Genomic DNA, 14,029 nt, shown 5'->3' on the forward strand with positions numbered 1-14,029 from the left:
CAACTTTTATATCAGTTTACCTTATGTCTCTTAGATAGATATGCTCAGTCAAAATCTTTCTTGAAAAGAAAATTTTCGGTTTAATCAAATCTATTTCAGAGCCCAAATGATGGAATTTGATTATCATCACTAAGGTTGCGACCTCCCTCAGGAGACGATGCACATCGTAGAGCTTAAAAAGATACCTGATTTCAATATAAAAAAAACAAAAAGAGATTATTACAATCGGCCATTGTATGACTAAGTTATGGTCTTCGAAAATTTAACTAACGATTCGACTTTTTAATATGGCCGATCTCACTTCTGAATCTTGATCGGCTCTACTCATAGTGGACAAAACAATGTACGTTGAGTTCAATGATCCTTCTCCATCACTAATTAACTTGAATATCATATATGGCAGCATGGAATTGGACACCACAATAACAACAAAAAATATTCATCAAAATCACCATAGCATCGAGAAGATCGTCCAAATGGTTTTTGCCAAACAACATATGAGATCCATGGATGCCGGCTTGATTTGGCGACCATGGTATTAAGCAAACCACCACATCAAAGAGGGGAATGGTGCTGAGAGAGAGAGAGAGAGAGAGAGAGAGTCAGAGTTGGAATCAAGCAATACCAACGATAGAGGAGCAAGGGAGAAGCTGAAATAGGCTGTCAGCCATCACCGCTGAGCACTAATATAGAGACCTAGAGACTCGAGCGGAGCCGTAAAGTACAACCCCATAACCATCAATCGGCTTTGATCGGGTTGGTAGAGAGGATAGATCCACCGCCATCTACGGTGAGAAAGAAATTTGTGGGAAATTCAAATGAGGAAGTGACGACGAACACCAAAGACAGCAAAAAAAAAAAAAAACAAAAAGCTATGCTTTGGTGACCAGCCTGGCCAGGGACACTGTGCTGGCTCTTTGCGCTCTGCAATATGACCTTAAAAGGTTTGGTGCACTTCGTAAACATGATTAAATTCTATCATTTGAATTTTAAAATAGATAGTTTAAAGTAAATAAAAAAAATCATTTCAAAAAATATTTTAATTGGACATATTCCTTAATCCAAGAAGAATTCGGTTAAGCAACTAAAATTTTCACGCCTCAGATCCGAAACATGACATAGTCGTGCTACTGAGGGATACAACCCACGATAACATGAAGTCAAATATTTCATTTGGCTTCCAAATTCATCTCCAACAAAATAGAATAAGTAGAAATCTAATTTCATTATCTATTAAGTACAACCATTATTAGTTCAGAGCTTCTAAATCTAAACATAAATACCAAACCCATAATGCTCAAAATTTAAAAAATTACTAAGTTACAAATTAATCATCAAGTGAAGAACTAAAGTTCTATCATATACATCGCCAAGCTTGCTAGTACAAACTCCAAGCTTGGACCAACCTTCGTCTCCATTGATCCTGTTTGCATGAAGAGAAATAAAATAAAAATAGAGATTTTTGAGCGACATGGCTTAGTAAGTAAACCTTTCACTATCTTACTGGATCAAGCATAAAATTTTGCATGAATCGATGTATCATAATGTAAAAATAATAATTATTGTAAGATAGAATATTTTATAGTGTCATATGATAAAGTAAGTCATATAGTGAAGCATACACACAATATCATCAATATGGCATAAATAGGGTTCCAGGTGCATAATATAAATAAAATTATAAATCATTTACCATTTAACAATATCATCGATCAAATTATTTCTCTCAAACTAAATGCTAAGGTTACTATTATACCCGTGATAGGGTCGTAATCGATAAACATCAACTACTATTACCCAATGCCAGGGTCATATACCAACTACTATTACTTGCTGGCAGGGCCATATGCCAACTACTATTATCTACTTACAGGGTCGTATATCAACTACTATTACCTGCTAGCAGGATTGTATGAAATTGGATATCGATCTACCCTACCTTTAGGGGCCATACATAGCTATCTGAGAGCCATTTTGCTAAAGTTGTTAAGATAATTTTTATTAACTCAATTTTTTTGAACTATATTTTCTTAAATTTTACATAAATAAAATAATAAATGGCTTTATAGAGTTCATAGCCCATACATAAGCATTTAACAGTAGAATAATTATTAATTATTCTTTTCATAAAAAAATACTATTTTTATAAATGTGAAGTTTATAGTTCATAAACTAGTCATTAATAATAAAATATTTATAGAACCATTATTTAGCAAGAAATTATGAGTTTCATAATATCGTATACTTGATCCTTAATTTTAAGAAAATATAATATCATCAACATTTAATATTATAAATATGAAAAATATGTAGAAATTTGAAAACTAATAAGGAGTGTCGGGGTTACTTACAAGTTCAAAAACTAGCAAGGAGTATAAGGCTTATTTACCTCTTTTCTCTTAAACTGACGGACTTCGCTAGGTGACTCCGCTAGACCTATTTAAAATATAAATATTAAAATTAATTTCTATTTGATGATTTTAATAAAATAATACAAGAAGACTTGACCGGGTGTACCGTAGTTTCATGTGGGTCAGGTCTAGACAATTCGCTCAATGAATCAGACTCAATCATGGCCAAGATTAATCAACATGGTTCATCAATAAAAGTTTCAAGGATATTCAACAAGGCCGGGTGATCGATCCAGTAGGCAGCCCAAACACTAGGACAAAATAAGCCTTCATAGAATCCAATACTAAATTCCATAGATCTTCTAGAGAGAGAAAGTAGAGAAAGAAACAAAGAGAAGAGAGAGAAAATAAGAGAGAGAAAGAGAGGGATGGCTCCCTCTCTCTCCTCTTCTTTTTTCTTTCTTTCTCTTCTTTTCTTCTTTCTTCTCTCTTGGAAAAACAGAAGAGAAAGGGGGCGACTAGTGGTTGCGACGTGATGGTCTAGCAAGGTGGCGGTGGCGGGCAGCTGGCGGGGGTGGCCGGTCGACCGAAATCGGTGGAAGAAGACTGGAATAGGGGTGCCCTATTTTGGAAGAAGTTTCGGCGATTACCAAAGCAAATGAATGCCCAAAATATCAATGGAGGAGAAGAAGATGAAGAACTCTTACCTTAGTCCGGCAAAGCGTTCCGATGATTCTTCCCAGTGAAAATCAGGGGAAGGACCATGGAAAGAATGCTTGGAATCACGACGATCTTTGGTGATTCTGGTGGTGAAACTCAAAGGAGAAGGCCTTAAATAGATGATTCCCAGGGTTTTAGATCGCTCTAGAACTCTTGAAGTTCGGCGATATCGGAGGAGGAAGAAAACCCCGATCGGGAGTCAACTCCTCTTCCCTCTCACGAGCCACATGACTGGCTTGATCTTAATGGGCCTCTCGGGCCGGGCCATTAGCCTAAATAACCTACTTTTATAAAAACAAAGATGATATAGAAGTTGAGATCTATTTTCTGTATAAACAATGCTTTTTATAATTATCTTTGGTAGTCATATCTTCTCCAGGAAATTAGACTAATAAGTATCTCTTAATCGGATTTTATCCAAGAACAAATGTAGCCTAATGGTTACTTGTGTTGGAGAATTGAAGAATATCTAAAGGAAAGAACCTATTTGATGGGTGCAATTGCTAGACTATAGCTCCATGTGCATATTGCGACATATGTGATTGTACCTTTTTTCTCACTTTTGCTCTACACCCAATACTATTGACTATAATTTAGTAGTAGGTAAAATTTAATGTCAATGGCCAAAAGTTAGTCCAGAAATTAAAGCTAAGACAGACAAGATTCACTTGTGGCATAGTTATTCTTCCTAAATTAAGTACAGTTTCACAAGATCCATGGTATTGTTGGTTGCTAGGCAATTGAAATAATCATTTTGAGTTCACAATTTCTCATAAAGTTCTCGAAGACATGGACATAGAGTGGTACTAGCTGACAAGTTTAATTGTATCTCTGAATCCTCATTTGTGCTCCCACATGCGCGTGGTGAAGGCCAAAGCTGGGTTAGGTAGCAAGCATGTGCTTCGCATCGAAAAACCGTGTCCAGGATATTTTATTTAATTCAGTTATTTCATTTGATGCAGATGGTGCTCATTTTGACACCCCAACGGTATTTGTTAGAGCAACAAAATGATGCATAATTTAATCAAGTGTTTGTTAATCAAGTATAGGTTTTAGTCAAGTGTCCTATCTTGTTTTTAGAAGTTTAATATTTAATTTATTATTTTTATTTTTATAATGCAAAATGATATATAATTCATTTTAACCCTAGAAGTTCAACAAAATCCTGGTCTGTGTTAAGGGTTAGAGCATGTTCTAAGTCTTGTTGGCAATTGATCATGTTAAGATCCCGTTTTTATTTAGTTAAGTAGATAAATTATTCTTGAAGAATTAAGAAAAAAAAATATTTGAACTAGATTACACCAAATGCTCATCACATCAAGCAGCTACACATAATTAAAACAAGCAAGTATGCAATCCATAGAGCGAGTTTGTCGGTGATTTATTGCTATATCTATATAAGATATAAAAGATTCTAGATCAATATCAACAATAATAAGCTAGTTTGAGGCTTTTTTTTTTTTTTTTTTTTTTTTTTTTTTTTTTTTTTTGATACACCAGCTTCCCACACCAAACGAATATAGGATCTCAGAGGAAGCCTTCTAAGCGGGTCGGAAGCATCTGCTCGATTTATCCAGAGAAAGCTTTCTGAGTGATGCGCCGCGTAGGAGCCACTCAGTCGGCGGCTGTGTTCGAATCTGAGACTTTTTCAACCCAATAAAACTATACAAATCTGTAGAGTAGTATGGTTGCAAATGAAGGCTTAGAAAATGCTTGCCACTCTCCTAAATAGCTTAGCATCCACGTGATTTATGTTAAAAGATACCTGTCTACATTATTTTGTAACCTCCACTATTAGTAGCAAAGATTGCTCGTCTCTAATCTCATGATATATTTATGTGCATTATGCCAAATACCCAGTAATCATTAGTAATGATTGCTTTGGCAACTGGCCTATCAAACATTCCAAGCTCTAAAGATGAATTCTAATTGTCATCATGAAAAGAAAATCATAAATAAAAGCATTAGCTTGTCATGTAACCAGATTAAATGAAATGGTATGATTCTCATATGCCAATCAAGACAATTTTTCCATTGGACATGGAATTATAGTCAGTCAAGCTGATCCAAAACTAAAATATACAAAAAAAAAAAAGAATCAGATAACTCCAGAAGTCCCAAAGAACAGTCGAAAGATATTTGTATTAATAAACCATAAAAGATAAACCCATAGTTGATTTTTATAGAGAAGATAGTTACAAAATTATTACTTCTTTCTTTTCTTCTTCAAGAAAAGAAAAGAAACCAACGAGTATCACATGAGACGCGACAAGATCATATTATCATTAATCTATCATCTCTGGCCGTCCATCATGCGGACAAAGTCTTCGAAGCAAACGAATCCATCGCCGTCCGTATCGACTCCACCGATCATACGGCGACAATCCTCGAGCGTACACCCTTCGTCCCCCAGCGTGATGAACACCCCGAGCAATTCTTCCGCCGAGATCTTGCCGTCGCCGTCGGCGTCGAAGACGGCGAAGGCCTCCCGCAGATCCGCTCCCGCCGGCGGGCCGAAGGCCGACCCGATCGCCCCGAACTCCTCCAAACTGATGCACCCGTCGCCGTCGCGGTCGACCTCCGCCACCATCGACGCCACCTCCTCCTCGGTGGGCGGATCAGCGCCGCCGAGCCGGCGGAGGACGGCTTGCAGCTCGTGCCGCGTGATCTTGCCGTCGCCGTCGCGGTCGAAGACGGCGAACAGGTCGGAGACGGAGGAGGAGGCGGAGGAGAGGAAGCAGAGGTCGTCGGATCCGGCAGCGGAGGGATTCTTGCCGGAGGAAGGGGGGAGGACGGAGCGGGGGGTGTATCGGAGGCGGGAGGATGTGGAGTCTTCGGAGGAGAAGGAGGTGGCCGTGGAGGCGTCGCTGCGAGAGATCGAACGGCTCTTCTTCTTTGAAGGCTTCTTGTAGGAGCCAAAGATGGTTCCGATGGAGAGCTTCATGACTTCTTAGATTTAGAGAAAGAGAACAGGAAATGGATGGGTTGGAGAGAGAGAAAGAGGGAGGAAACTGAGGAGAAAATGGAGTTGGGAAGGGGGAGTATTAAAAGAGCGCAGTAGTGGGGGAGTGAGCTTCGAGGAAGCTTCCTATGAGGATTTTCTGGGAAACATTTTCCACCCACCATTTCCTTGTCATTGATTGATTTTAAAAGCTGCGAGCGGAAGAGTATTCATTTAGTAATCTTTTCTTCTGACTCGAAAAATTATAGTCTATTTATATTTATATCTATATCTCTATACATATATAAATTTATATTTTTTATTAACTTAATTATTTTATATAATTTTTGGATAAATACATCCATCCGCAATTATCATCAAAATATCTCGAAGATAATCTAATAAAATAAAAATCTCCCATAGCCCCAAGCCACTAGTTTGGTAGGAAGCCATCCAGTCACCTACGTACCATATTCCTAAAAATGTGCTGTACAGCACACAAAGTAATGCCCGATTTAAGTCTTCAAGTATTTTTTATTCATTTTAGGCTATTTTTTTTTTTGGATAAAATCTAGAGTAGTTAGAAATGGTATCATTACGAACTATGTAGACTAAGAAATGCTATAACATAAATTTATTTAGAGAGTTTCTGTGAGTGCTATTAATTTTACTACCATCAATGTTTCCTTTCTAAATTATCCAATGGTCTTTTTGTTGCCACATATTTAGATATCAAAATTGTGGATCTGTGGATTGCACATACAGATGCTTTTATCGTGTTACACAATGGAGATGGTTTGTTCTTCAATATTTTTAAGTCAAAACCTTAGTGAAGATACGTTTTAATTTACACTCTGTTATGCTGATGTTTCTATACATATATGCAGAACTATGATTCAAAATTTCTTTATAAATAAGATAGCATATTTATGTATGCCAATAAATCCTACCAAATTTTATGTTCTAATTGCATGCTTGATTTAGTGTAATTTTGATGTTGTCATGCAAATTAAAGTTTTGATAATGCAATTGCTATATTGTATTTCTTTTTCAAATTAAAGAAAAAAATGAATTGTTTGGATTATTTATGGACTGATTGAAGAATATGCCTTGTGAAATTGGAGAAATACATGGTAGAGAGGAGGGTCATGAAAGGGCATTTGACAAATCACAGCTATATAGATGGTACTACACGATTTTATCACTACATGGAGACAAAGTAATCCAGTTAAGAATAAGGAAGGAGACAACAGAGCGGTGGGCCCCTTTGGAGTGGAATTTTAATCAAAGAAATGGAGATTATTGTTTGAATCTGTACATATTTAAGAGTTACATCTAACCGTGTAACAAATTTTAGTAAAACTAGAATCAAAATTTCCAGGGAAAAAACAACTTTGATTTCCAAAATTGAAGTTATTAATTCTGCTTCATGACAAACCAACTAACTATTTGCCATGTCAAGAAAGATTAAATGGGACAAGGTTGTATCTTTGACACCAAAAAGGGATTCATCTTCCTCCATACAAATCCACCAATCACATAATAATAGCTTTGAGACTTGCACGGATGGATAAATAAAAATATTCAAAGTGCTTGGAGATTTGTACGGAGCATGATCCGATGAGCAACATCGCGAAAAAAGATTGATCATTTTTTTTGCATGAAAAATACAACCCAAACTTAAATTGAGTAAAGCAGCCTTAGGTCGGTTTTCGGTATTTGATATTATCTTGGATCATGGAAACCAGTCCCTTTCTTGGCTACCTTCTCCTCCAAATTGTGTTTGGATCAAAAGACCACTTATGTTGTCCTAGTTACAGTTGTCGCACAACTCACAACTAGTGGCCCAGGAAAGTAATTGAACAACTGCCCTTATGGGGACTGAACCTAACCTAGCCTCATATGTTTATTTGGAGTTTTGTGAGTTCAACTCTTGCCCCCACTTGGAGAGCAGGTTCAGATTATAACCATCAAAATAAAAGACTAACACACAACATATACATCTAGCTTGTATACTTTAACATGTATTTTATACTGGACATCTACAAACATTGTATACTTTTCATTGAAGTGACTTATTGAAGACCAATGAGTTCAGTGAATTTTTATATAAATGAAGATCACTTAGCTTATCAACCAAACTTCAAAGAAGTTTCTCATTAAAGACCAATAAAAAAATTATAATTATCTTATTTAAAGTAATCATTTCAAATTTAAATTTTTTTGCTAAAATTTCGAATTTAAAAAATACTATTAGTAACAAAAGTAGCAGTATAGTAACCAGAACAACAAAAATAAATGATAGTTATAGTAGTACACATTTGCTCTTAAAAAAAAAAACAATGTACATATAGTTAATGAGATGTGTCAAGTAAATAGCAAGGGAAGTAAATTATTGGTCCTAAGTTTAATTGTCATTCAATAATAAGGACCCTACTATGTTTTGCATAAATGCGTTATATTTGTATCTTGCTTCAAAACTTGTTTTATAGACTTTTTTTTTTCATGTCCTATGCATCAAGCCTGTCCATAAGTTAGAAATAAGAAATAAATTGGCCATCCAGAGGTTGTGAATATAATATCATCTCTTAACAAACAATTATTCAAATGATAAGCAAATAAAAGATCAAAAGTTTAATATTTTATTGTTTGGATCATGAATAACATAGTTTGAGTGCAAATCAGTGAATTATCGAGTTTGAGTGCATGTTAGCCCCATTACACTTGTGCAAGGATTGTAAGATCATTATTTCTAAAATATCAATGTAGTGGAGATGATGTAAATGCCATTACCATGCTTTCAAAAGAATCATTTAAAACTATGATACAAGTGTAACAAAGAAATTTGATTTAGAAATTGCACTGCTCTAATTAAGCTGCAAAAGTACTGCTCGCTATTGCACTAGTTGAGGTACAAATATCAAACTGCTTGCTAGTTGACGTGCCATAATTAGAGAATTGATAGAGTCAACATAAGTGACACCACACCAATCGGGTGATGAGGAAGGAGCTCCAAAACTATTCTCTTTCTCTAGTGAAAATTAGAAAAAAATTTGCTTGATAACCCTTGGTTAGATGGTAATGACTCTATGGTCATGTTTTATTCTTCGTACAATCCCTTATTTATATATCACATACACTTGTTCGTTTGCATTTATTTTATATATACCTAGTTACAATGCATCACAAAGGAACCCGATTTGCAAAGAATTTTGCATTTGGAATAACTGAATAAAATCCTAGATTTTAAATTGCTAAACCAATTAAGCTGATGAACTTTTGGGATTACAGTTTTAATAGAAAGTGTTGCCGCCGAATCCAGACCAAGGTTGGAGTGCAGCTTAGACGATCCTAAGGTCAAAGAGTACCGCATTTCAGAGGAATTCTGAGAGGAGGCCTTGGAGATTGCGGCTGACGTCTTTGGGAAGGATTTCAAGTTATGCCAAGCTCAAGCTTAACGACTTTTCTTGGGGATGGACTTCTTCCTCCTTGACGATGATGGTGGCGATGTCGACTAAGACGACGACGTCCTTGAAGTCCGCAAAGCCGTTGACGTCGATGGCCGTGGCGGCAACAGCGGAGGCGCCAAGGGGGAGGAACAATGGAACTGATTCGAGTGGATGCTTTTCTTGTCCTGAATCTTGGCCTTGACGTCACAGATCACGTCCGAGGACCCGACCCATCGGGCAGCTCGGACCAATGGGGCTCTCCACGAAGAGCCGCTTTTTTTCAACTGAAGAAAACTGGGTACCTCGGTAGTGGCGTGGGCGGTAAAGGCGAGGAATAAAGCCCTTTACTTCATTGGTTTTGCTCTTTTTTTTTGCTCGGGTGAACCGAGTTAAATGTACTCTTCTTTTTGTTTGGCTTCTGCTGAAGTTAGTGTAAAAATTCACAACTTTATTAAAAACAAAGAGTTTCTTAAGTACCTGACTTCGGTCCTGGTTTACATCATGTCGTTGTATGAGACAATTTCTTGCATGAAGAATTGAGTTTCATTGATAAGTCAAGTTTACATGGTACAATGGTACATCTTATTGATAATAATCTCGAAGGTTGGCTAAATTCCATATACAAGATATGGGTATTCTATCCAGATGCTCCAAGAGATAGGTTTCGAGGCAGACGACCTTGGATACATTGTATGGCCCCTTCCCTGTTTGGTATGAGCTTGCATTATTCCACTGGTTGGGCCACCTTGGCCCTTTTGAGCACCAAGTCATTAGGTCGGAAAAACTTAACTTTCACCTTGGATACCTTTTACTCATCATTGGTATGTGGCCATCCGAATTTGAGCTCGTTCCTTTGTTTCTTCAAGCAACTCTAGATTGTCTTGGAGGTCTTCCAAATTTCTCTGTTCATCAAACTAGTCTACTTGATAAAAGGGTAGATCAAGCTCTAGGGGGATCAGTATTTCGTGCTAAAGGCAAGGCTAAAGGGTGTTTCTCCCATTGGAATCCAATGATTGGTTTAGTAAGCCTAGAGGATATTATGGAGATCGTCTACTTAGAAACCCTTTGCTCAATTATTTAAATCTTTAGGCCTTGCAGGATGATTTTGTTGGTCACCTCAGCTTTCTCGTTTGTCGAAGAGTGCCTGATCGAGGTGACCAAGGTATCTATGTGAAGGTCGATGCAAAATTTTCTGAAGCTAGTATTGTCAAACTTCCTTTCATTGTCGGTGATGACGACTTGAGGAAGTCCGAAGTGGTATATGATAAACTTCCAAATGAAGTCTTGTGCGTTGCTCTTTATGATCTAGGTCAGTAGCTCGGCCTTGGCGACCAGTAGCTCGGCCTTGACCCACTTGGTGAAGTAGTCGATGGCCATTATCAAGAGTTTTCTTTGCTTGTTTGGCTATGGAAAGAAGCCGAGAATGTCTATCCTCAACTAGGAGAACGATCAAGAAGCGCTGATCGGTGTGAGTGGAGCCGCGGACTATCACTGGACATTCGTGTGCCACTAGCATTGGTTGCACCTTCTCACAAAGTCACTTGTATTCTTTTAGATGGTCAACTAGTAGTAGCCTTGTAATAGAATCTTATAGGCTAAGGATCTATCTCATAGTGGTTTCGACAGATTCCTTCATGGACTTCTCAAAGAGTATAATTAGACTCTAAAAGTCTGAGACATTAGAGAAGAGGTAGCGTTTGCTCAAAAGAAAGGATGAATTCAACTGAAGCTCGGTATACCATAATCAGACCGCTTTTTGAAGAGTGGTCGGAAAAGCATCGTACAGAATTGAGCCTATGGCCCCTTGGAGCATCATCAGAGCTTTGAAACTCTCTAAGCGGTCCAAGAGGTCAATAGTCCCATAATATGACTCGAGCTGTGGCATCTTGAACTGAGGAGAGAGAGGCTCGTCCATGATCCTTGCTGACAACGAGGGATTGATCTTGAACTTGATGTCATTCTCAAGCTCGGCGTGGTGTTTCTTCAAGGCTAAGAGGCGACGGTCCATCTCCTCGAGCCTATGATCAAGGTCAGCCTCCCTCCTGAAGGCCCTATTTGATCGGCAGGAGAAGGCGTGGCCAGCTGTCAATTCCTTTCGAGATTGTGAATTGTGGCCAATGCCTCCTATCTCATCCAAGACTCCGTGGATGGGAATGGTGGCTGCTCAAGGCTTGCCTCGAGTTTCAGGAGTAGGAGCGATGGCTCTGTTGAGCCTGCCTTGGATTCTGAGGAAGAGAGTGGTGGCTTGGCTGCATTGCGACTCTATGGTCGCTCAGCTTGCAAGCTGCTGCTGCTGTTGCTGTTAGATATTGACAGTCGCCTGTTGCAAATTTTGGATGACTGTAGTTAGCACTTGAACCTACTACACGAGCAATCGAAACTGCTCGATAGTAACCACTAGTGCTGCCTTCAACTTCGCTGGAGTTGGAGCCCTCTCGAGTTCTATAGAGAGTCGTTAGACTTTATAGGTGTGTCTTATTGGGCAGTCGAGGGTGTTGTTTATGCTCTTTAAGACTTCATGGCTGTAAGTTGTCTGCCATCTAATGGAATCTCTGATAGTGGGATCATAATTCTTCTTCTAGTGCCAATCTGCTATTATTAGATATTGGCCTGACTAAGGAATCGAGCCGATTGAGCTACTGGAGAGCTTGGACAGTCGGCTACTCATCCATAAGGTCGGCTGAACATTGCAATGTATCTTTGAGATAGCGATGTGGTGGTAACTATGCTTCAATGGTGATGGCCTTGACATTGGTTGCTCCTAAGATGGTGCTAGATGGGGGAGACCATCCTTAGACCTTTGCTTCGACATCGCATTCGACCTGAAATAACATAGACAGAGAAGTTTTCTTCGTGGAGAGTGTCTGGTAGGGATCCTTTGATGCCTAAATCAAACAAACTCTTAGAAAACAGCAAAGATATTGTGAGAGCAATGGTAACACAAAGGTATAAAAAGGCTCGAGAGCACTTACCTAGAGCATCACTCGGGAATAGGTGAGGTTGGCATCTATCGCTGAGGAAATCAGGCGTGCAGATTGACCATTTTTAGTAACTGATCGCATGTCCCAAAGACTATGTGCAGGCAATCTACCCACACATCATGCTCCACGAATCTTGCTCATTTGTCATGCAGTTATGAAAATAATTTGCGATCGTGGCCAAGGTGTCGCCAGCTGGGGGGAGAGTTTGAAATTTAATAGACTCTCCATGGCCCTTTAGGGTCAGCCCTGTGGTAGGCTTTGACTGATTGGTTGGAGGCTTCATGGTGAGCTCTAATTGGTTGGTCTACCATGTCTGTTGTCGTTATTTCCGAGGCGTATTACCAGTCATATATAATTAGTAACAATTATCTCAACAGTGATACAAGTACTTTAGTAACATCGACTAATGTGGTTTGGCTTGCTGACTTTTGTGAGCTTTCTCATTCAAAATTTTCAATTACCTTATAGCTTTTTGACTGACCATTGTCATGCTTTAGCCCGTGATAGACAAAAAAAAGTATCACGTTCATACCTATGGTGAGGCTGTTTGCAGCATATGTTCGTATCTATGATAAGACTATCCACGGTGTCATATTTCTGCCCATGATGAGGCTAGCCAAAGTGCCATATTCATGCCCGTGATGAGGGTGTCTACATTCCAACCATTCAACAAAATTGGCTCCAACTACATATGGTTATCCTAACATTTTATAATTTAAACTAATTTGTCCAACATCATATAAATGTGGAAATCAGAATATTACCACAATTTGAGGGTTTTAGTGTAATACCCATGCTCAACCGCTTCATATCCAGATAACTACACCTCTAGAGGATTAAAACCAATAATTAGAAAAAATTATAGCTATCATGGTTATTAATGGAAAAATTTCAAAAGAGAGAAAGGGACACGACCGGCTAGGTAAGTTTAACTGTTATTTAATAATTAAGTCCCTACAATGTTTTGCATAAATGTCTTCACTCTATATCTTGTTTCATAACTTGTTTTATAAACATTTTCTTCCATGTCCTATACGCTTAGTCTATCCATAAGTTAGAAATTGAAAATAAATCGGCCACCAAGGGGTTGTGGGTATAATGTTATCACTAAATGAATAATTAGTTAAATGATAAGGAGATCAAAAGTTTAATATGTTATTGCATGGATCTCCTTTTATAATGTCATAGAATAATCATTATAGTTGATGTTGTCTCATATAATTAAAAAGTGCTAAAAAAAATATACGGCCCTCACAAACAAGTGAAGTATCAAGTTCGAGTGCAAGCAAGCCCCATCACACTTGTGCGAGGATTTTATCTTACCGTAAGTATTATTTTTTCAAAAATATCAATGCATGGAGATGATGCTAAATGCCATTGCAATGCTATGAAAAGAATCATTTTAAAATGTGATACAAGTGTCACAAAGAATTTTGATTTAGAAACTGAATTGCACTAGTCGAGCTCCAAAAGTATCACTCACTATTGCATTAATCGAGGTTCAAATGTCAAATTGCACAGTAGTTGATGTGCCATAATTAGAGGATTGGTATGATATTTAGAGTTTGGGGGCAATTCAAGGAAAGT

At 38.0% G+C, this 14,029-nt stretch overlaps 1 pseudogene across 1 annotated transcript; it reads right to left on the reverse strand.

The window, feature by feature from the left end:
* Positions 1 to 5,186: 5,186 nt before the first annotated feature.
* Positions 5,187 to 6,190, reverse strand: LOC103707737 (calmodulin-like protein 3 pseudogene; annotated as a pseudogene). The gene has a single exon (XR_015967994.2). The product of XR_015967994.2 is annotated as a calmodulin-like protein 3 pseudogene (transcript).
* Between the last annotated feature and the right edge of the window lie 7,839 nt (positions 6,191 to 14,029).

Source organism: Phoenix dactylifera, chromosome 8 (genome assembly GCF_051530095.1).
Source record: "Phoenix dactylifera cultivar Ajwa chromosome 8, Ajwa_hap1_PhDact_Kaust_v1.1, whole genome shotgun sequence".
Taxonomy (NCBI): domain Eukaryota; kingdom Viridiplantae; phylum Streptophyta; class Magnoliopsida; order Arecales; family Arecaceae; genus Phoenix; species Phoenix dactylifera.